The sequence below is a fragment of the Pristiophorus japonicus genome, chromosome 11 (genome assembly GCF_044704955.1).
Source record: "Pristiophorus japonicus isolate sPriJap1 chromosome 11, sPriJap1.hap1, whole genome shotgun sequence".
In the NCBI taxonomy this organism is placed as follows: domain Eukaryota; kingdom Metazoa; phylum Chordata; class Chondrichthyes; family Pristiophoridae; genus Pristiophorus; species Pristiophorus japonicus.
The window spans coordinates 202,206,917-202,232,683 of NC_091987.1; positions in this window are offsets into that span (position 1 = coordinate 202,206,917).

Genomic DNA, 25,767 nt, shown 5'->3' on the forward strand with positions numbered 1-25,767 from the left:
AATGCGAAAGTTATGCGTTCCATCTCCACGGGCGAGAGCGGCTGACATTAATTTATCAATACAATCAAGCTCCATCTCTCACTGCAAACAGTGGTTCTGGAATCATTTATGCCTTGCTGCTTCCTGTAGTCAATCTGTTGGGCTAGCAAGCCTGCAAGAGAAGCAATTGAGATCATAGAGGGGGAACAAAAATAAATCTTGCAGGCAGCAGGTATTCTATGATTATGTAGACGTTCATGACTCCATAGCGGTGATAATGGCAGTGATAACTTTTAAAACTATCTATTATTACTGCCAGTCAGATGTTGTGTACGTTCACTGAAATATCCAGCTGCGGACTGTGCATAATACAGGACCAGTGCCCAAACAGGAATACTTACCTCAAGAAAAATCAATCCCTGATTATTCTTCCCACTCCACAGGACATTGCGTAAACAGAATGTAGTTCAAAGTCGAATTGGTATGATAGCTTTCGTAACTGTGGAACTGAATCTACAGAGTACATTTGTGCCTTTGAAACTTCAAATGCTCCAATTTGATCACTGCAAGAATGCCACAGCACACCTGGGTCATCGTATGTGCGGAGTCCGTGGAACAAACTTTTGGCTGTCCAGTTTGCATTTAAAAAATGTATTCATGGGATGTGGGCATCGCTGGAAAAGCCAGCAATTTATTGCCCACACCTAATTGCTCTTGACAAGGTGATGGTGGGCCACTTTCTTGAACCGCTGCACTCCATGTGGTGAAAGTGCTCGCAGAATGCCGTTGGGTCGAGAGTCCCAGGATTCAGACCCAATATGTATGTTCTAATATATTCCATGATGTTGCATGTATCACCATTGCTTTTATGACTTGTGACTTGCTGGCTTCTTGCAATGTTGAGTTGTACTGAGTGGCACTTTACCAAAATCTGAACTAAATCGGGAAGTGAGGAACTAAAAAAAACTCTCCAGATTTTACCTCTCACTTGATTGCATTTTGACAGGCTGCCAGTGCCGGTATTTCAGCGGTATGATTTCTGGCACATTGCAGGATTTCAGTGAAGGAATGGTAGTTGGTAATTAGATTCATTTTCAAACATATTAACCGATCTCCAGTGGCCTTTCTCCAAGTGGGTCAAATATTCTCCATGTGATGCACGATATATTAAATTATCAGCCGAGAAAGCAGTGAGAAAATAAACTCTGCAGGCACATAAACCCCAATAAGCAGGAAAATGTACAAGATTATTGCAATGTTTTAAAAATACAATGTGAGGGAAAATAGGGTTCAGTTTGTTCACCATCAAGCTAGAGGTGGAAAAAACTCAACTGGGAAACGACTCATTTCCAATGACAGAGGAAAAAAGAATTTTCATGGCCAATGAAGTGCTTTTGAAGTTTAGTCACCATTGTAAAGCAGGGTAACAAAACAACCAATTTGCACACAGCAAGGTCCCACAAACAGTAATGCAAAAGTGACCAGATAATTAGTCTTTGTGATGTTGGTGAGGGCTACAGCTTGGCCACCACACCGGGAGAACTCCCGCAAGCTTCTTTGAATAGTCCTATGCGAACATTTATGCCCACCCGAGAGGTCAGAAAAGGCTGAGATTTCTTATCTCAGCTGAAAGCTGGCACCTCTGACAGTGCGACACTCTCTCAGTACTGTACTGAAGCGCTAGCCTGGATTATGTACTCAAACCTCTGGCATGGGACTTGAACCACTGAACTTCTACCTCAGCAACAAATGGGAGAAAAAGGCCATAAGTTGGAACAATGGATAAACTATGCAGATATCAAAATCTACCTGAATGTAATCTCCAGGAAAGGCCAAAACCTTTAGGCCCAGCCTTTCACAGAGAGACAATGGAGCACTTTTAACATAGCAGAGAAAGGTAAGTTTAGTAATTTTATCGTGAACCTACATGTTTAGCAATGCCTCAATTTTAAAATTCTCGTCCTTGTTTTCAAATCTCTCCACCCTATCTCTGTAACCTCCTCCAGCCCCACAACCATCTGAGATATCTGTGCTCCTCCAATTTTGGTCTCTTAAGCATTTTTTATTTTAATCGTGCAACCATTGTTGGCTGTGCCTTCAGCTGTCTAGAATTCAGCTCTGGAATTCCCTGATATAAAGTATTTTCTTCATGGGCTCTTTGCTTAAGAATTCATAGCAACACATTGATTGCTATTAAGAACTAGTTGGTTTATTAGCAAAAGATTTAACAATCTCATTACCCATTACCAGTTCATCTACCAGGCTCACAACCACCTGCCTCATCATGGATCCCTGAACCTAACTGGCTGGGGTTTTATTGAGTTTTGTGAACATCACGTGACTGGCTAAGCCACTCCCAACTCAACAGCTCTACACACCTGTGAACGTACATTACACCTACCTAATTCTCTCCACCTCACCTCTCTCTCCTCCTTTAAGACGGCCCTTAAAACCTACCTCTTTGACCAAGCTTTTGGTCATCTGCCCAAATATCTCCTTGCGTGGCTCAAATGTTGTTTTATAATGCTCCTGTGTGGTGCCTTGGGACATCTTACTATGTTAAAGATGCTGCATAATTACAAGTTGTTGTTGTTATGTTGAATTATTTAATTTTATGCCTATTGTACAAATGTAATTGATAGACATTTTTTCTTTGACTCAATGAGAATCCAAGGTAATCTATGGATTTTTGAAAACATATTTTGAGCGACTCTGGTTCAAAAGCTAATGAAATGATGTTGAATCTGCACAAGAACTTGATTAGACCACAGTTGGAGCAGTGGTGCAGGTTTGGATACCCCATTTATAAAAAAAGACATTGGAGTCATTGGGACGATACCAGGGATCAGAGAAATATATAAAAGAAAGAAAGACTTGCACTTATATAGCGCCTTTCACGACCATCGGATGTTTCAAAGCGCTTTACAGCCAATGAAGTACCTTTGGAGTGTAGTCACTGTCGTAATGTGGGAAATGTGGCAGCTAACTTGTGCACAGCAAGCTCCCACAATAGCAATATGATAATGACCAAATAATTTGCTTTTGTTATGTTGATTGAGGGATACATATTGGCCAGGACATGGGGGATAACTCCCCTGCTCTTCTTTGAAATAGTGCCATGGGGTCTTTTACGTCCGCCTGAGAGAGCAGACGGGGTCTTGGTTTAATGTCTCATCCGAAAGACGGCACCTCCGACTGTGCAGCGCTCCCTCAGCTCTGCACTGGAGTGTCAGCCTAGATTTTTGTGCTCACATCCCTGGAGTGGGACTTGAACTCACAACTGGAGTGTCAGCCTAGATTTAAACTTATGAGACTTAAACAAAACAAAAGTGGGGCCCCGATTTCAGCGGGAGGGTGGGAATGGTTCAGGTGATCCTGGAAACAGACAGCATGCCGAGAGTGGCATCGAGACCTGGCCAATTTTAACAGGAGGTCGGCAGCAAGCAGCATAAGAATATAAGAACATAAGAATTAGGAACAGGAGTAGGCCATCTAGCCCCTCGAGCCTGCTCCGCCATTTAACAAGATCATGGCTGATCTGGCCATGGACTCAGCTCCACTTACCCGCCCACTCCCCATAACCCTTAATTCCCTTATTGGTTAAAAATCTATCTATCTGTGATTTGAATACATTCAATGAGCTAGCCTCAACTGCTTCCTTGGGCAGAGAATTCCACAGATTCACAACCCTCTGGGAGAAGAAATTCCCTCTCAACTCGGTTTTAAATTGGCTCCCCCGTATTTGTGGCTGTGCCCCCTAGTTCTAGTCTCCCCGACCAGTGGAAACAACCTCTCTCCCTCTATCTTGTCTATCCCTTTCATTATCTTAAATGTTTCTATAAGATCACCCCTCATCCTTCTGAACTCCAACGAGTAAAGACCCAGTCTACTCAATCTATCATCATAAGGTAACCCCCTCATCTCCAGAATCAGCCTAGTGAATCGTCTCTGTACCCCCTCCAAAGCTAGTATATCCTTCCTTAAGTAATGTGACCAAAACTGCACGCAGTACTCCAGGTGCGGCCTCACCAATACCCTGTACAGTTGCAGAAGGACCTCCCTGCTTTTGTACTCCATCCCTCTCGCAATGAAGGCCAACATTCCATTCGCCTTCCTGATTACCTGCTGCACCTGCAAACTAACTTTTTGCGATTCATGCACAAGGACCCCCAGGTCCCTCTGCATCGCAGCATGTTGTAATTTCTCCCCATTCAAATAATATTCCTTTTTACTGTTTTGTTTCCAAGGTGGATGATCTCACACTTTCCGACAATGTATTCCATCTGCCAAACCTTAGCTTATTCACTTAACCTATCTAAATCTCTTTGCAGCCTCTCTGTGTCCTCTACACAACCCGCTTTCCCACTAATCCTTTTGTCATCTGCAAATTTTGTTACACTACACTCTGTCCCCTCTTCCAGGTCATCTATGTATATTGTAAACAGTTGTGGTCCCAGCACCGATCCCTGTGGCACACCACTAACCATCGATTTCCAACCCGAAAAGGACCCATTTATCCCGACTCTCTGCTTTCTGTTAGCCAGCCAATTCTCGATCCATGCTAATACATTTCCTCTGACTCCGTGTACCTTTATCTTCTGCAGTAACCTTTTGTGTGGCACCTTATCGAATGCCTTTTGGAAATCTAAATACACCACATCCATCGGTACATCTCTATCCACCATGCTCGTTATATCCTCAAAGAATTCCAGTAAATTAGTTACACATGATTTCCCCTTCATGAATCCATGTTGCATCTGCTTGATTGCACTATTCCTATCTAGATGTCCTGCTATTTCTTCCTTAATGATAGCTTCAAGCATTTTCCCCACTAAAGATGTTAAACTAACTGGCCTATAGTTACCTGCCTTTTGTCTGCCCCCCTTTTTAAACAGAGGAGTTACATTAGCTGCTTTCCAATCTGCTGGTACCTCCCCAGAGTCCAGAGAATTTTGGTAGATTATAACGAATGCATCCGCTATAACTTCCGCCATCTCTTTTAATACCCTGGGATGCATTTCATCAGGAGCAGGGGATTTGTCTACCTTGAGTCCCATTAGCCTATCCAGCACTACCCCCCTAGTGATAGTGATTGTCTCGAGGTCCTCCCTTCCCACATTCCTGTGACCAGCAATTTTTGGCATGGTTTTTGTGTCTTCCACTGTGAAGACCGAAGCAAAATAATTGTTTAAGGTCTCAGCCATTTCCACATTTCCCATTATTAAATCCCCCTTCTCATCTTCTAAGGGACCAACATTTACTTTAGTCACTCTTTTCCGTTTTATATATCTGTAAAAACTTTTGGTTGGAGGCAGCCAACAGAGATCAGAGGGCGTGGTCCCTGGCACTAAGGTAAGTGTATAGGTGAAGGGAATTCTGGAGCAGGGGGAGGCCCAAGAGGTACAATCAGGAGAGGGCGAGGAGTGATCAGGAGAGGGAGCTGAACCGGGTTTGGCAAAAGTCTTTGGCACTGCAGTGGAGCTGAGAGGAGAAATCCCGCTCCTCCCAATTGCACTTTTAGGTAAATATATATTTTTTAAGTGGCGGCTTCCAGTCAACCCTTTAAGAAGCGCTGGTTATGCCGCATGTAGATCACGTTTTCCTGAATGTGGTTGGCCCGTTTTGGGCATCTCAATCTTGCAAAGCGGGCTTCGAACAGGTGTTAGTCCCCTTATTTGCATATGCAAAGAACTTCCCGCTTGTTTTGGTGGCGGCCCCTCGGCCTCTCTTTTTCTGCCTGTGGCAATAAGGACAGTGGCACACTTGTGGTGCTTGATGAGCACGCGCACCGGCTATATTGAATGCTTAGCCACACGCTTTGCTCCTGAAGAGCAGGCATCGCGCCATCAAACCTGTTAATGCTCTAGAACAAGGGGTATCTAATGTCAAACAGTATCTTGCTGCAGCAGTGTAGGGAATCGAGGGTTATGGGGAGCGGGCGGGGAAGTGGAGTTGAGGCCAGGGTCAGATCAGCCAGGATCTTATTGAATGGCAGAGCAGACTCGATGGGCCAAATGGCCCACTCCTGTTCCTATGTCTTATGTTCTTATGTTACGTAACTCTGTATCTGCGTTCTGCTCCAATCACCGTGCCATCCAATAATAAATCAATCCTTGATTCCTGTGAGTTTGTATTGTTTTTTTCTAATCAGAAATCCCAAGTGCTCTGGAAGCTAAGCTTCCACATGCAGTGAATTTGTCTATATGTTCGATGATACAATAAACAAACTTCCCTGTACTAGAAATATGGAACATTTATGCCAAATCTTCTTCAGTTCTGCAGGTAAAATTAGAGTAATGGAAGTTGCAAGATCACAAGATAATTACAGATGAGAAAGGCCATTTGGCCCATCTTTCTACCATCCCACTATTGTAGCATCCAGTTGTTTTAGTCAATGATTCCAGGGTTTTTGTCTATACTACAGGTACTCTATCAGGATATTTCTTTCGACACCATGATCACTTTTGGTGTGGAGACGAATTCCCTGCTTCAGTCCTAAAATAAACTGACTAGTTTGAACCCTAATCCCCTAGTTCTACTCTCAGTTTAATGTAATATTCCAGATAAACTTTTTCTATAATTTTAGCAATCTTATTTTGTTTAATTATTCATTATTGGAGCGTGGGCATCGCAGGCAAGGCCAACATTTATTGCCCATCCCTAATTGCACAAACAGGCAGTGTTGGGCCTTCTTGAACCTGCAGTCCGTGTGGTAAAGGTACTCCCAAAATACTATTAGGTAGGGAGTTCCAGAATTTTGACCCAGCAACAACGACGGAACGGCGCTGTATGTCCAACTTGGGATGGTGTGTGAATTGAAGGGATACTTGGAGGTGATGGTGTTCGCATGCGTCTGCTGCCTTTGTCAAGGGTTTGGGTGGTGCTGCTGAAGACGCCTTGGCGAGTTGCTGCAGTGCATCCTGTAGATGGTACTCACTGCAGCCGTGGTGGTGGAGGGACTGGATGTTTAGGCTTGTGGGTGAGGTACCTACACAAGACCTTGGTGCAAAATGGGCGATGGCGAATCAGCAGGCCATTTTATACCCTGCTGATTTTCTTTTTCCATTGAAGACATTGAGTGAGTGAGTAAAATTGTGGCAATTAGAGTTCAATTGTGGGACAGTTTACTATCTCTGTAATCTCTTTCAGCCTCACAACCCCAAGAGATATCTGCATTCCTCAAATTCTGCCCTCTTGAGCATCCCTGATTATAATCACTCAACCATCAGTGGCTGTGCCTTCATCTGCCTGGGCCCCAAGCTCTGGAACTAAACCTCCCTAAACCTCACCGCCTCTCTACCTCTCTTTCCTCCTTTAAGACGCTCCTTAAACCTACCTCTTTGACCAAGCTTTTGGTCACCTGCTGTAATTTCTTCTTGTGTGGCTCGGTGTCAGATTTATTTGTTTTGTCTTATAACACTGCTGTGAACCGCCTTGGGATGTTTACTACGTTAAAGGCGCTATATAAATATAAGTTGTTGTTGTTTTAGGTCATCCACTTTCAATCCAAAAAAGAAAAATTGGAGTATTTTCTAAATGGCAAATAACTAGAAACTGTGAAGGAGCAAAGCGATTGGGATGTCCAAGTACACGGCTCACTAAATGCTAGTGTTATGTATGTAAACCTGTAAATACCTTGTCTAACCACCAGAGGGCTTATCCCCTGGAGTCCCAAGGGATCCCACAATCCTTTGGGAGCACCTGTGTATAAGGAGGCCTCACAGGCTGGAGAGGAACTCTGAGATCTGTAATAAAGGACTTTGGTCACCTCTTACTTTGAGCTTGCAGTATCTATTCTGACTCTTTAACAGCTAGCAGACAGGTACAAAATGCAATCAAAAAGGTGATCTCAAAGATGATTGTGTTGGAAAGGGGAGGTGGTTTTGCTTCAGTTATATAGAGTCTCAGTGAGACGCCATCTAGAGCCCTGTGTTCAGTTCTGGGCACAGCACCTCAACAGGGAGATATTGGCCTTGGAGTGGGTGCAGATTTACCAGAATTATGCCAGGGGTTAAAGGGTTAAATTATGATAAGTTGCATAAATTGTCACTTGTTTTCCCTTGGATATTGGTGACTGTGCTGTGACCTCATCGGAAATGATAAAAGCATTTTGATAGGGTCGGTGAAGAGAACCTGGGGCCGACATTCAGGGCCACCAGAAAGCTGGCACACCTACCTTTTTTTGAAGTTTTTTCCACGGGGATCGTTGAGGCGGCCCTTTCATCGACTTTCGGGACTTTGTAGTTTTCTTGCAGTCGGACCGGGGGCGGACGTGCGGCAGTAAGGCGGAAGTTTGGATGGGATCGAGGCTCCACCGATGTCACTCAGTGGCAGAGCGGCGGTGACGTCACAGTGCATGTGCATCACCAAGCTCTCTCCCCTCCGTTAAAGGGGAGAGAATCGGCCGTTTTTTATCTTGGGCCACCAGGGAGGGTTTCGACCGGGCCAGCGGCCTGGCACCCAAGAGGTCCGGCCGAACCTGTGGCCAATATTTTACCGGACGATTATGGCGGCCGCGGCAGTAGGCCCTCCCCTTGAAGGGCCGCTGTGCTGCCGGGCCTCACACAGTGAGGAGAGGGTGCACTGACAGAGTTAGCTGTCGAGGGCACCGTGCGGTGGTGCAATGGGTTTTTTTCAGTAAATCTCGGTCGCAGTGTTCTGCAGGTGCGGGAGAGCGGTGGTGCGCGTTATGATCACGCGCTTGCGGTGGTCATCAGCAGTGGGGCGGAATTGGGGACAGGCTGAAAAATCTCCGACCTGAATTTGGGTCAGGACGGCCACTGGACTGTAACGCAGTGGTCACTCGATTCTGCTGCATGGCCGCCGCAAAATAACGGAAACAGGCCTTATAGGGACTCTGAATTTCGGCCCCCCTGTCTCCTCTGGTGGCAGAATCCAGAACAAGAGGCCATTCAGGAGTAAAATCAAGAAACATTTCACACAAAGGGTATTAGAAATCTTGAATTCTCTCTCCAAAAGGCTGTGGATGCTGGGTCAATTGAAGCTATCAAGACTGAGATTGGTAGATTTTTGGGAGGTAAATGTATCAAGGGATATAGGGCAATGACGTAAGTGAAGTTGAAGTACAGATCAGCCCTGTTCTAATTGAATGACGGAACATGCCTACTCCTGTTCCTATGCTAAACTTTATCATTCTGTGGTTGCTATCTCCCAAGAGTGCTATGACTTCCATTTCTTGTACATTTTCTGGGTCAGGAACGAATACTAGATCAAGATCAGCACAGCCTCTTGTGGCTTTCATGACACACTCGGCCAAAAAGCCACTAGATCTACTAACTCTGTCTCTAAACCACTTTTCCAGTTTATATTAAGTTGACTGATGTCTCTCATTAAAATAAATTTGCTGTTTTCACTGAACTTTCTTACCTCTTCATCGAGTAAGAACATAAGAAATAAGAGCAGGAGTAGGCCATACAGCCCCTCGAACCTGCTCCGCCATTTAATACGATCATAGCTGATCTGATCATGGACTCAGATCCACTTCCCTGACTGCTCCCCATAGCCCCTTATTCCCTTATCGGTTAAGAAACTGTCTATCTCTGTCTTAAATTTATTCAATGACCCAGCTTCCAAGCTCCCTGAGGCAGCGACTTCCACAGATTTACACCCTCTGAGAGAAAAAATTTCTCCTCATCTCAGTTTTAAATGGGTAGCCCTTTATTCTAAGATTATGCCCCCTAGTTCCAGTCTCCTCTATCAGTGGAAACATCCTCTCTGCATTCACCTTGTCAAGCCCCCTCATAATCTTATACATTTCAATAAGATCACCTCTCATTCTTCTGAATTCCAATGAGTAGAGGCCCAACCTACTCAACCTTTCCTCATAAGTCAATCCCCTCATCTCCGGAATCAACCTAGTGAACCTTCTTTGAACTGCCTCCCAAGCAAGTATATCCTTTTTTAAATATGGAAACCAAAACTGTACGCACTATTCTAGGTTTGGCCTCACCAATCCTTGCTTTTATACTCCATTCCCTTTGCAATAAAGGCCAAGATTCCATTGGCCTTCCTGATCACTTGCTGTACCTGCATACTAACCTTTTGTGTTTCATGCACCAGGACTCCCCAGCTCCCATTGTACTGCAGCACCTTGCAATTTTTCTCCATTTAAATAATAACTTGCTCTTTGATTTTTCTTCTGCCAAAGTGAATAAACTCACACTTTCCAACATTATATTCTGCCAAATTTTTGACTACTCACTTAGCCTGTCTATGTCCTTTTGCAGATTTTTTGTGTCCTCAAACATTGCTTTTCCCCCCACCTTTGTATCATCAGCAAATTTTGCTGCATTAAACTCTGTCCCTTCATCCAAGTCGTTAATGTAGATTGTAAATAGTTGGGGTCCCAGCACTGATCCCTGCTGCACCCCACTAGTTACTGATTTCCATCCCGAGAATGAACCATTTATCCTGACTCTCTGTTTTCTGTTAGTTAGCCAATCCTCTATCCATGCTAATATTACTGCCAACCCCGTGAACCTTTATCTTGTGCAGTAACCTTTTATGTGGCACCTTGTCAATTGCCTTTTGGAAGTCCAAATACACCACATCCACCGGTTCTCCTGTATCCACCCTGCTTGTTACTTCCTCAAAAAATTCCAGGAAATTTGTCAAACATGACTTCCCCTTCATAAATCCATGCTGACGCTGTCTGACTGAATTAAGCTTTTCCAAATGTCCTGCTACTGCTTCTTTAATAATGGACGTCAACATTTTCCCAACAACAGATGTTTGGCTAACTGGTCTATAGTTTCTGGCTTTTTGTCTGCCTCCTTTTTTAAATAGGGGTGTTACATTTGCAGTTTTCCAATCTGCTGGGACCTCCCCAGAATCCAGGAAATTTTGGTAAATTACAACCAATGCATCCACTATCCTTGCCGCTACTTCTCTTAAGACCCTTCTTCTTATGCTGATCTAAAGCATAAATGTGACTTGTTTTCCGTATACTCTCTATGACATCACAAACACACGCTTACAAGATGCTTCAACTCAGGAACTTGTCAGGTGACCTGTAACCTGATGCTTTTATTGTATGTCCAGCAATGGCTGCATTACCACAGTAGTCCACTAGGTGGAGCAGTAATCCACTAGATGGAGTTCTATATTACAGATATAGATGACTATGTGATCTAATCGGTGGTCCAGAGCATGTTCCGAGTATTAGCTTGAATTATTCAGTATTAAAGATGTCTGACCAGAGTAGTTCACTTTGAAGCTTCTTGCCTCCCATAGGATCACCTCCCAAGGTTATACCAACTCCTTTTCTTTTGGCCATTCTGTCTCTGTTAGCTTGATGAGATTTCTTCCTGTTTATTTAAATGTTTAAATGTTGACAGCTACATATCTCATTACTTAAGTGGATTTCACCGAAAAGAAAATGTGTATGTTTAAAATATATTGCTCTGCCTCCAAACCTATTCAATGAAAGTCTGTAAACAAAATTCTCAGAAATTTTGCATTTCAAAATCACATACACATCTGACTTCAATAGCAAGCCATTTGATTATTGGAGAAAAACACCCATTTTCCTGTTTTTCATGCAAAAGAATTTTGAGACTTGCAAATTTATTGCACTAAAATGTTGTCCTATCTGTGATCAAAAATGATGGGAGTGTTCAAAATTCGGAGGGATTTTGATATAGGGAGAGATTGTCGCCATAGACAGGAAGGTCAGTAACCAGAGGACACAGATCGAAGGTAAATGAACCAGGGGAAATGAGAATTATTTTTACGCAACAAGTTGTTATGATCTAAAATGCATTCCCTGAAAAGGTGGAAGAAGCAGATTGAACAGTAGCTTTCAACAGGGAATTGAACAACTACTTGAAGGGGAAAAAATTGCAGGTCAATGGGAAAAAATAGGGTCGTGGGACTAATTGGCAAACTCTTTCAGAGAGCCGGCACAGGCTCGATGGGCCGAATGACCTAGTTCTGTGTTGTATTATTCTGTCATTCTATGATCTTTTTGTGTCGAAAAGGTCAGTACACGTATAACAGGAATCTTACAGGAACCAAGGGAACACACCCAGGTTCGATTTGTCCATTTTAATACTGTAGTTAAACCCCATTTTAATATCCAGGACTTGCATTTGAATCTACTGTAAGATTTATAAAGTTTTAATTTGCTGCCATTGTAACAATGATTTAATAATGTTTGCGAAGCATTTACACTATTAATTATTCCCACATACAGAATGTGTGTGTTTGTGTGTATGCATTGGCACATAGGGCAGAGCCTGGTCTTCCATTGTCTTGGTTAACCCTTGCCACTGGACCAAGGCCTTGCTCCGTGAAGCCCGTGTGGTGGCTGGTGTGCAATGGCATCTTCCACCGTTTAAAATGAGTTTATCAGTCACCCTGAGTACTCATTTTTAGTGTGGAAGCATATCATCCTCAACCCCGAGGGACTGCCTATGATGATGATGATGACAGAGAAAATGACAAATAGTCATACAGCTGTGAAAGAGTTAAAATTACTTTCCACGTGCCCGTTTTATATCAAAGGCATCACTCCATTGATTCCTGATTTCTGCTCATCCTCTTGTGACAAGTAAAAATTAAAAGCACCATGAGGGTGAGAAGATTAATAACTAATGTATTTGTTCACTTATAATGGTAATGACATTCTGCGATTCTTGTTGAATTTCTATTATAGCACCCCATGAAGAAATGATAACGGGCCCCAGTACACAGACAAGTAAATGAAATGAAAAGTGCACTGCATTTCATGTTAGATGGATTTGTCAGCTTTGAAATCGATCTGACAAAGTCAGCAATGTTCTCTTCTATTTCTGTCATATCTTACGACATGGCAGTTTTATAATAAATATTAAAATGTTTTGGTGATGACAAATGTTTCGGAGAAACTCTCATTGATGGTGGTTCATGCATTTCCACCTGATGCTAAAACCCTCCATGTTGCCATAGCAGCTGGCGTGGAAAGGCCTACTGCTGAGAAGGAAAGCCAAACAAATGTTATTATGTGCTGCATATCCTCTTAAATGTCTGAGCTTTCCTGTTTGCTTGATTAATTTGTTTACCATTGTTTCTACTGCTATATTTTGATAATATATACCATTTATGTAAAGGGTAGAAAGAATTAACAAAGGATATTAATACTGCTTTCTAAATTGTTCAATTATAAAGAGTGCCTTATTTCAATATTATTTAAATGGACAATACTCATTGTAATTGTAAAATATTACTTTTATCTCATGGTCAAGGAAAAATAACAAATGACTTAATGATGGGAAAGGATTCCTAAAGATGGGTTTCACAAAACATCATTGGTAGACGTTGCCGTATTGCTATAATATATAAATGGAGGATATATGGGGCTGAATTTTAATGGGGCGGGGGGCTCCGAAGTGGTCAGGAAACCCAGAAGAACGGGTTTAATGGCAGGGCCTGATTTGCATGGGAAGCCTCTGCTTCCGACCCACAGCCAGCCAGATGGAGAGGTTGGCTGGTTCCGGGCAGGTGGGCCTGTGGCACTAGGCTGCACAGAGGAGGGAGGGATCACGTGGGGGCCAGGGAGCAAGGGTGGAGTTAGGTTAAAATTCAGCCATAGTATTTACAGCACAGAAACATGCTGTTCAGCCCAATAACTCCATGGTTATGCTCCACATGAGCCTCCCCCACCCTTCTTCACCTGACCCCATCAGCATATCCTTCTATTCCTTTCTCCTTTATGTGTTTATCTATCTTCCCCTTAAATACATCTATGCTAGTCACCTCAATTACTCCTTGTAGAATATAGAAACAGGAGCAGGCCATTTAGCCCCTTGAGCCTGTTCCGCCATGTTAGAATGCGGTTCCGAGTTCCACATTCTAACCACTCTCTGAGTAAAGAAGTTTCTCTGAATTCCAAATTGGATTTATCAGTGACGATCTTATATTTATGGCTCATTTATGGTCTCAGTCGCAAGTGGAAACATCTTCTCTACGTCTATCCCATCAAACCCTTTCAGAATCTTAAAGACTTCCAACAGGTCACCCCTCAGTCTTCTCTTTTCCAATAGGTATAACCTCTCATTTCCAGTATCATCCTCATAAATTCTTTTTGCACCTTGCTAGTGCCTATATATCCTTTTTATAATATGCAGGCAGAACTGTGCGGTCTAACCAAGGCTCTATACAAGTCCATATTTATTTCAACGCCAGAGTTGGAAAGGACACAGACCTCTGGGAAGGTGTGATCGGCAGAGAGGGGGTAGGGAAAACCAACTCCAGCGGTATCCTGCTCCTGACAAAATGCCTAGAACATGGCCTTGTCATCACTAACACCTTGTTCTGTCAGAGAGCCAAGTGCAAGGCATCATGGCAGCATCCTCGTTCCAAGCATTGGCATCTGCTCGACGACATCATCGTCCGAGCGAGGGACCGTAAGGATGTGCGCATCACCCGCGCCATGATGGGAGCTGATGACTGCTGGACAGATCACCGCCTGTCATTAACATCAAAGTAGCCCCAAAACAGTGACGGCCACAGAAACAATGCCACAGGAAAATCAATACAGAGGCATTCAAATACCCTGTTAAGCAAGCCCTATTCAGCCAGTGCCTCACTGCCAACCTGGCGACCCTCAATAACCCAGAGATGCAGAGTGCCTACGCGCCGGTCTGCCCTCAAGGCCTCCATAATCAGCACGTGCAAAGAGACGCTCGGTCACTCGACCAGGAAACACCAAGACTGGTTTAATGAGAAAAAGGAGGGAGAGAGAAAACAGGGAATTATAGCCCCTTGAGCCTGACATCGGTGGTGGGGAAAATGTTGGAATCAATTATTAAAGATGAAATAGCAGCGCATTTGGAAAGCAGTGACAGGATCGGTCCAAGTCAGCATGGATTTATGAAAGGAAAATCATGCTTGACAAATCTTTTAGAATTTTTTGAGGATATAACGAGTAGAGTGGACAAGGGAGAACCAGTGGATGTGGTGTATTTGGACTTTCAAAAGGCTTTTGACAAGGTTCCACACAAGAGAATAATGTGCAAAATTAAAACTCATGGTATTGGGGGTAATGTATTGACATGGATAGAGAACTGGTTGGCAGACAGGAAGCTGAGAGTCGGAATAAACGGGTCCTTTTCAGAATGGCAGGCAGTGACAAGTGGGGTGCCGCAGGGTTCAGTGCTGGGACCGCAGCTATTTACAATATACATCAATGATTTAGATGAAGGAATTGAATGTAATATCTCCAAGTTTGCAGATGACACTAAGTTGGGTGGCGGTATGAGCTGTGAGGAGGATGCTAAGAGGCTGCAGAGTGACTTGAACAGGTTAGGTGAGTGGGTAAATGCATGGCAGATGCAATATAATGTGGATAAATGTGAGGTTATCCACTTTGGGGGCAAAAATAGGAAGGCAGAATATTATCTGAATGGTGACAGATTAGGAAAAGGGGAGATGCAACGAGAGCTGGGTGTCATGGTACATCAATCATTGAAGGTTGGCATGCAGGTACAGCAGGCGATGAAGAAGACAAATGGCCTTCATAGCTAAAGGATTTGAGAATAGGAGCAGGGAGGTCTTACTGCAGTTCTACAGAGCCTTGGTGAGGCCACACCTAGAATATTGTGTTCAGTTTTGTTCTCCTAATCTGAGGAAGGACGTTCTTGCTATTGAGGGAGTACAGCGAAGGTTCACCAGACTGATTCCCGGGATGGCAGGACTGACAAATGAGGAGAGACTGGATCAACTGGGCTTGTATCCACTGGAGTTTAGAAGAATGAGAGGGGATCTCATCGAAACATATAAAATTCTGACGGGATTGGACAGGTTAGAGGCAGGAAGAATGTTCCTGTTGCTGGGGAGTTCCAGAACCAGGGGTCACATAGAAATATAGAAACATAGAAAATAGGTGCAGGAGTAGGCCATTCGGCTCTTCGAGCCTGCACCGCCATTCAATAAGATCATGGCTGATCATTCCTTCAGAACCCCTTTCCTGCTTTCTCTCCATACCCTTTGATCCTCTTAACCGTAATTGCCATATCTAATTCCCTCTTGAATATATCCAATGAACTGGCATCAACCACTCTCTGCGGCAGGGAATTCCACAGGTTAACAACTCTGAGTGAAGAAGTTTCTCCTCATCTCAGTCCTACCTCTTGTCCCCTGTTTTTGGACTTCCCCAACATCGAGAACATTCTTCCTGCATCTAGCCTGTCTAGTCCAGTCAGAATCTTATATGTTTCTATGAGATCCCCTGTCATCCTTCTAAACTCCAGTGAATAAAGGCCCAGTTGATCCAGTCTCTCCTCATATGACAGCCCAGCCATCCCTGGAATCAGTCTGGTGAACCTTCGCTGCACTCCCTCAATAGCCAGAACGTCCTTCCTTAGATTAGGAGACCAAAACTGAACACAATATTCCAGGTGGGACCTCACCAAGGCCCTGTACAAGTGCAGTAAGACCTCCCTGCTCCTAAATTCAAATCCCCTAGCCATGAAGGCCAACATACCATTTGCCTTCTTCACCGCCTGCTGTACCTGCATGCCAACTTTAAAAGACTGATGAACCATGACACCCAGGTCTCGCTGCACCTCTCCTTTTCCTAATCTTCCGCCATTCAGATAATATTCTGCCTTCATGTTTTTGCCCCCAAAATGGATAACCTCACATTTATCCACATTATACTGCATCTGCCATGTATTTGCCCACTCGCCTAACCTGTCCAAGTCACCCTGCAGCCTCTTAGTGTCCTCCTCACAGATCACACCACCACCAAGTTTAGTGTCATCTGCAAACTTGGAGATATTACACTCAATTCCATCATCTAAATCATTACTATATATTGTAAAGAGCTGGGGTCCCAGCACTGAGCCCTGCGGCACCCCACTAGTCACTGCCTGCCATTCTGAAAAGGACCTATTAATCCCGATTCTCTGCTTCCTGTCTGTCAACCAGTTCTCTATCCACGTCAGTACATTACCCCCAATACCATGTGCTTTGATTTTGCACACCAATCTCTTGTGTGGAACCTTGTCAAAAGCCTTTTGAAAGTCCAAATACACCACATCCACTGGTTCTCCCTTGTCCACCCTACTAGTTACATCCTCAAAAAATTCCAGAAGATTTGTCAAGCATGATTTCCTTTTCATAAATCCATGCTGACTTGGACCAATCCTATCACTGCTCTCCAAAAGCGCTGTTATTTCATCCTTAATGATCGATTCCAACATTTTCCCCACCACCGATGTCAGGCTAACTGGTCTGTAATTACCCATTTTCTCTCTCCCTCCTTTTTTAAAAAGTGGTGTTACATTAGCAACCCTCCAGTCCATAGGAACTGAACCAGAGTCAATAGACTGTTGGAAAATTATCACCAATGCATCCACTATTTCTGGGGCCACTTCCGTAAGTACTCTGGGATGTAGACTATCAGGCCCTGGGGATTTATCGGCCTTCAACCCCGTCAATTTCCCAAACACAATTTCCCGCCTAATAAAGATATCCTTCAGTTCCTCCTTCTCACTAGTCCTTCGGACCCCTAGTACATCGGGAAGGTTATTTGTGTCTTCCTTTGTGAAGACAGAACCAAAGTACTTGTTCAATTGGTCTGCCATTTCTTTGTTCCCCATTATAAATTCACCCGAATCCGACTGCAAGGGACCAATGCTGGTCTTCACTAATCTTTTTCTCTTCACATACCTATAGAAGCTTTTGCAGTCATTTTTTATGTTTCTGGCAAGCTTCCACTCGTACTCTATTTTCCCCCTCTTAATTAAACCCTTTGTCCTCCTCTGCTGTATTCTAAATTTCTCCCAGTCCTCCGGTTTGCTACTTTTTCTGGTAAATTTGTATGCCTCTTCCTTGGATTTAACACTATCCTTAATTTCCCTTGTTAGCCACGGTTGAGCCACCTCCCCAGTTTTATTTTTACTCCAGACAGGGATGTACAATTGTTGAAGTTCGTCCATATGATCTTTAAAGGTCTGCCATTGCCTATCCACCGTCAACCCTTTAAGTATCATTTGCCAATCTAATCTAGCCAATTCATGTCTCATACCATCAAAGTTACCTTTCCTTAAGTTTAGGACCCTAGTTTCTGAATTAACTTTGTCACTCTCCACCTTAATAAAGAATTCTACCATATTATGGTCACTCTTCCCCAAGGGGCCTCGTACAACAAGATTGCTAATTATTGCTAATCACCGTCTAAGAATAAGGGGTAAGCCATTTAGAACCGAGGTGAGGAAAAACTTCTTCACTCAGAGAGTGGTTAACCTGTGGAATTCTCTACCGCAGAAAGTTGTTGAGACCAGTTCATTAGATATATTCAAAAGGGAGTTAGATATGGCCCTTATGGCCAAAGGGATCAAGGGGTATGGAGAAAAAGCAGGAAAGGGTACTGAGGTTGAATGATCAGCTATGATCTTATTGAATGGCGGTGCAGGCTCGAAGGGCCGAATGGCCTGCTCCTGCACCTAGTTTCTATGTTTCTATGACCACGAGATCCAGGAGCTAATTAGTTGCAAGCAGAAGGCATTTCTGAACTTAAAACAGCAACCCCAATATGAGAGCAAGAAAGCAGCTCTACAGATGGCTGAAGGTCGAGGTCCAACAAAAAACCCGTGACCTAAAAAACAGATGATGAGTGGAGAAAGCACAGGAGATCCAGCAGTTAGCCGACAACCACAACATGCGTGGATTCTTCAGCACAGTCAAGACCACCTATGGCCTAAGCACCCGAGGCACTACCCCACTGCTGGCCAAGAACGGTGAGGTACTCATCATGGACAGTGAGGCAGTCAGTGTCCATTGGAAGAAGCATTTCGAAGATCTCCTTAACCGAGTCTCTGTCTTCGACGCGAGTGTCCTCGACTCCATCCCGCAGCATGTCGCCTACCACCATCTCAGCACAACTCCAGCCCGGCATGAGGTAGAAAAGGCCAACCATCAGCTGAAGAATAACAAGGCAACAGGATCAGATGGAATTCCTGCCGAAGCACTAAAGCATAGCGGAGAAGCACTATTGGCATGAATACATGACCACATTTCTCTTATCTGGAAGGAGGAGAGCATGCCAGGAGATGTCAGGGATGCTGTAATCGTGACCACCATTGAAGAACTGACCACGCTCAACCAGCTCCGTTGGGCGTGCCACATCGACCGCATGCCCGACACGAGACTCCCAAAGCAAGTGCTCTACGCAGAGCTTCGACAAGGCAAACGAGCCCCAGGTGGGCAGAGGAAACGTTTCAAGGACACCCTCAAAACCTCCTTGATAGAGTGCAACATCCCCACCAACTTCTGGGAATCTCTGGCCCACGACAGCCCAAAGTGGAGGAAGAGCATCTGGGAGGGCGCTGAGCACCTCGAGTCCCATTGCCGAAACCAAGCGTAGACAGTGGAAGGAGCATGCGTCAACCCACCCACCCTTTCATAGAAACATAGAAACATAGAAAATAGGTGCAGGAGCAGGCCATTCAGCCCTTCTAGCCTGCACCGCCATTCAATGAGTTCATGGCTGAACATGAAACTTCAGTACCCACTTCCTGCTTTCACGCCATACCCCTTGATCCCCCGAGTAGTAAGGACTTCATCTAACTCCCTTTTGAATATATTTAGTGAATTGGCCTCAACTACTTTCTGTGGTAGAGAATTCCACAGGTTCACCACTCTCTGGGTGAAGAAGTTTCTCCTTATCTCGGTCCTAAATGGCTTACCCCTTATCCTTAGACTGTGACCCCTGGTTCTGGACTTCCCCAACATTGGGAACATTCTTCCTGCATCCAACCTGTCCAAACCCGTCAGAATTTTAAACGTTTCTATGAGGTCCCCTCTCACTCTTCTGAACTCCAGTGAATACAAGCCCAGTTGATCCAGTCTTTCTTGATATGTCAGTCCCGCCATCCCGGGAATCAGTCTGGTGAACCTTCGCTGCACTCCCTCAATAGCAAGAATGTTCTTCCTCAAGTTAGGAGACCAAAACTGTACACAATACTCCAGGTGTGGCCTCACCAAGGCCCTGTACAACTGTAGCAACACCTCCCTGCCCCTGTACTCAAATCCCCTCGCTATGAAGGCCAACATGCCATTTGCTTTCTTAACCGCTGCTGTACCTGCATGCCAACCTTCAATGACTGATGTACCATGACACCCAGGTCTCGTTGCACCTTCCCTTTTCCTAATCTGTCACCATTCAGATAATAGTCTGTCTCTCTGTTTTTACCAGCAAAGTGGATAACCTCACATTTATCCACATTATACTTCATCTGCCATGCATTTGCCCACTCACCTAACCTATCCAAGTCACTCTGTAGCCTCATAGCATCCTCCTCGCAGCTCACACTGCCACCCAACTTAGTGTCATCCGCAAATTTGGAGATACTACATTTAATCCCCTCGTCTAAATCATTAATGTACAATGTAAACAGCTGGGGCCCCAGCACAGAACCCTGCGGTACCCCACTAGTCACTGCCTGCCATTCCGAAAAGTACCCATTTACTCCTACTCTTTGCTTCCTGTCTGACAACCAGTTCTCAATCCACGTCAGCACACTACCCCCAATCCCATGTGCTTTAACTTTGCACATTAATCTCCTGTGTGGGACCTTGTCGAAAGCCTTCTGAAAGTCCAAATATACCACATCAACTGGTACTCCTTTGTCCACTTTATTGGAAACATCCTCAAAAAATTCCAGAAGATTTGTCAAGCATGATCTCCCTTTCACAAATCCATGCTGACTTGGACCTATCATGTCACCATTTTCCAAATGCGCTGCTATGACATCCTTAATAATTGATTCCATCATTTTACCCACTACTGAGGTCAGGCTGACCGGTCTATAATTCCCTGCTTTCTCTCTCCCTCCTTTTTTAAAAAGTGGGGTTACATTGGCTACCCTCCACTCGATAGGAACTGATCCAGAGTCAATGGAATGTTGGAAAATGACTGTCAATGCATCCGCTATTTCCAAGGCCACCTCCTTAAGTACTCTGGGATGCAGTCCATCAGGCCCTGGGGATTTATCGGCCTTCAATCCCATCAATTTCCCCAACACAATTTCCCGACTAATAAAGATTTCCCTCAGTTCCTCCTCCTTAATAGACCCTCTGACCACTTTTATATCCGGAAGGTTGTTTGTGTCCTCCTTAGTGAATACTGAACCAAAGTACTTGTTCAATTGGTCTGCCATTTCTTTGTTCCCCGTTATGACTTCCCCTGATTCTGACTGCAGGGGACCTACGTTTGTCTTTACTAACCTTTTTCTCTTTACATACCTATAGAAACTTTTGCAATCCGCCTTAATGTTCCCTGCAAGCTTCTTCTCGTACTCCATTTTCCCTGCCCTAATCAAACCCTTTGTACTCCTCTGCTGAGTTCTAAATTTCTCCCAGTCCCCAGGTTCGCTGCTATTTCTGGCCAATTTGTATGCCATTTCCTTGGCTTTAATACTATCCCTGATTTCCCTAGATAGCCACGGTTGAGCCACCTTCCCTTTTTTATTTTTACGCCAGACAGGAATGTACAATTGTTGTAATTCATCCATGCGGTCTCTAAATGTCTGCCATTGCCCATCCACAGTCAACCCCTTAAGTATCATTAGCCAATCTATCTTAGCCAATTCATGCCTCATACCTTCAAAGTTACCCTTCTTTAAGTTCTGGACCATGGTCTCTGAATTAACTGTTTCATTCTCCATCCTAATGCAGAATTCCACCATATTATGGTCACTCTTCCCCAAGGGGCCTCGCACAATGAGATTGCTAATTAATCCTCTCTCATTACACAACACCCAGTCTAAGATGGCCTCCCCCCTAGTTGGTTCCTCGACATATTGGTCTAGAAAACCATCCCTTATGCATTCCAGGAAATCCTCCTCCACCGTATTGCTTCCAGTTTGGCTAGCCCAATCTATGTGCATATTAAAGTCACCCATTATAACTGCTGCACCTTTATTGCATGCACTCCTAATTTCCTGTTTGATGCCCTCCCCAACATCACTACTACTGTTTGGAGGTCTGTACACAACTCCCACTAACGATTTTTGCCCTTTAGTGTTCTGCAGCTCTACCCATATAGATTCCACATCATCCAAGCTAATGTCTTTCCTAACTATTGCATTAATCTCCTCTTTAACCAGTAATGCTACCCCACCTCCTTTTCCTTTTATTCTATCCTTCCTGAATGTTGAATACCCCTGGATGTTGAGTTCCCAGCCCTGATCATCCTGGAGCCACGTCTCCGTAATCCCAATCACATCATATTTGTTAACATCTATTTGCACAGTTAATTCATCCACCTTATTGCGGATACTCCTTGCATTAAGACACAAAGCCTTCAGGCTTGCTTTTTTAACACCCTTTGTCCTTCTAGAATTTTGCTGTACAGTGGCCCTTTTTATTCTTTGCCTTGGGTTTCTCTGCCCTCCACTATTCCTCATCTCCTTTCTGTCTTTTGCTTTTGCCTCATTTTTGTCTCCCTCTGTCTCCCTGTATAGGTTCCCATCCCCCTGCAATATTAGTTTAACTCCTCCCCAACAGCACTAGCAAACACTCCCCCTAGGACATTGGTTCCGGACCTGCCCAGGTGCAGACCGTCCGGTTTGTACTGGTCCCACCTCCCCCAGAACCGGTTCCAATGCCCCAAGAATTTGAATCCCTCCCTGCTGCACCACTGCTCAAGCCATGTATTCATCTGCGCTATCCTGCGATTCCTACTCTGACTAGCACGTGGCACTGGTAGCAATCCCGAGATTACTACTTTTGAGGTCCTACTTTTTAATTTAGCTCCTAGCTCCTTAAATTCTTTTCGTAGGACCTCATCCCTTTTTTTACCTATGTCGTTGGTACCAATGTGCACCACGACAACTGGCTGTTCTCCCTCCCATTTCAGAATGTCCTGCACCCGCTCCGAGACATCCTTGACCCTTGCACCAGGGAGGCAACATACCATCCTGGAGTCTCGGTTGCGTCCGCAGAAACGCCTATCTATTCCCCTCACCATCGAATCCCCTATCACTATCGCGCTCCCACTCTTTTTCCTGCCCTCCTTTGCAGCAGAGCCACCTACGGTGCCATGAACTTGGCTGCTGCTGCCCTCCCCTGATGAGTCATCCTCCCCAACAGTACTCAAAGCAGTGTATCTGTTTTGCAGGGGGATGACCACAGGGGACCCCTGCACTATCTTTCTTGCACTGCTCTTCCTGCTGGTCTTCCATTCCCTATCTGGCTGTGGTCGCTCCCCTCTCACCAACACAGTCTGTTCCACCTGTGATAGAGGCCGTATGTCTCGCATTGGATTGTGCAGTCACCTGAGAACTCACTTTTAGATTGGAAGCAAGTCTTCCTCGACTCCGAGGGACTGCCTATGATGATGATGATACAAGTTCAACATAACTTCTCTGCTTTTCAATTCTATCTCTCTAAAAATGAACCCCGGTGCTTTGTTTGCTTTTTTACGGCCTTATTAACCGGCGTAACTACTTTCAATGATGTGTACCTGTACATCCAGATCCCTCTGCTCTTTTACCACATTTACATACTTATTTTCCGAGGAGAATGTGGCCTCCTTATTCTTCCTATCAAAATGTATCACCTCACACTTATTTACATGGAAGTTCATTTGCCAATTACATGCCCATGCTACAAGTTTATTAATGTCTCCCTGCATTTTGTCTCAGTCCTCCTCCAATTAGTGTCATCGGCAAATTTTGAAATTGTTCTTCCGATTTCCGAGTTCAAGTCGTTTATGTAAATGGTGATGAGCAGTGGTCCCAGCACCGATCCGGTGGAGCTCCACATCCCACCTTTGGCCAGTCTGAGTAACTACCTTTAAGCCCGACTCTCTGTTTTCTGTTTTGTAGCCAGCTTGCTATCCAATCCTGTAACATGATTAATTTAAAGCTTTGCCAAGTAATCTGTATTACCAATAGATATGTAATACTGTATGTGCCTGAGAAAAAGCATAATTTTATTTGGGTTATTTTTTCATATAATCGAGTGTCAGCCATGGCTCAGTTGGGAGCTCTCTTGCCTCTGAGTCACAAGTTAGTGGGTTCACAATCTCAGGACACACATTGGCTGCCACGTTTCCCACATTACAACAGTGACTGTAGTTCAAAACTACTTTATTGGCTGTAAAGTGCTCTGGGACATCCGGAAGTTGTGAAAGGCGCTATGGAAACACAAATCTTTTCTTTTCCATATTTCATTTGTGAAGGATTGGCAGCAAACTTCAATTGCCTGTGTAGCTTTCTCTCCAAAGTCAAATAAAGATTTACTTGAAAACTTAGCACAGGTCATGCAACATACGCCAGTTGGTTCGAAGATATTTAAAATTGTTGGGGGGCAATTTTGACCTTGGCTGATAGTGTGAAATGGTTGATATCGATTCAGCGACCCTTTATAAACGTCTCTCCTGTTTCCCATTGAAATCAAAGTTGTGCTGTCTACGACAGAATGACCTGCAAACAACAGGTCACATGCTAAGTTCTTTAGGCAAACTTTTATTGTAGCCTATTCAAATTAGGGGGAAGGACTCCGATCTAAATATTTAGTGTGATCAATTCTTGAACCACCAGCAAAGGTGAGTGTTTTGTATGTAAACGTTACCAATGTGTAAGACTTGCCACCAGGGGACGCACCTGTGGGAGACCCAAGGATCACCTGCACACCCTGGGCAAGCAGGTATAAAAGGCAGTCTACCACACTGCCTCCTCACTCTGGAGTCACATTAAAGAGACCAAGGTCACAACAGTTTGAGCTGAAGAAAGACAGTCTTGTGGAGTAACAGTGAGCCCATTTTTTGCTGCATTTAGAAAATTTGGGATGAATGGTTCTAGGAGAGGGCAATGCCACAGAGGTCATAGTCTCGGAGAGGGGCAGAGGTTCTTGCTCCTGCATTTGGATGTATTGAATTGTCTGGGTGCAGAATATAGAGGAATAGCACATGCCTGTCCAAATTTCCATTCAATAATATAAATGGATGAAAAATTGGACCAGCTGTCTTATGGGTGTCCTCTTCTCCTTGCCCAATGTTCCTCTATGAGCTGCAACTAGGCAATCCAATCAACGAGTGCAGGTACAGGAAAATCTACTCCAACATGTTATTGGTGACTTTGATCAGAACACTTTCTGTGCAATGAGCGGGGATCGAAACCAGATCAGTGGGTTTCAAAGAAGCAGTAGTGGGAGAGGGGGCCGTGTAGCTACGGTGAATGTTGTCGGACTTTGCCCCGGGTGGGAGACATGGGAGCCAAATCTGATCCTATCCACACATATGCACTTTGGATAGCGTTTTGGCGTGGGAACCCTGAGTAACGTTTTCTTTCCCGAGGCCAAAGATACTTGAGGATGGCTGTAATACCTAACAGCTGCAAGACATTCCCAGTGTAACAGGGATCAGGGACGGAATCCAGGATCTTTTTGCTTTGTAGAGCTAAGCACTAAAGTGCACTATTTTATTTGCCCACAGAAATGAAATTTTAATTCCTCATAAAATAATAGCGTAACAGATGGCGGGACAGCAATGATTCAGGAATTCCAAGGGATTTCTGATCATCCCTCAGAATTGTGTGTGATGGAAATGTTTTCTTGCCATGTAACATGATGATAAATTGTGCAAATAATTTGATTTAGTTTTGAAATTCTTTCCTGTAGCTCAGGAGAACATTATGCCATTTGGAAATAGAAGCAATTACCTGCTGGCAACTGATGAACAGTAACTTTCAAGAACAATAGCAACAATTATCTCCGTAACATTTAAAGACAGCTCTAGGAACTGTTGTATTCTTCCGATAGATCTTTGAATGAGTTAAT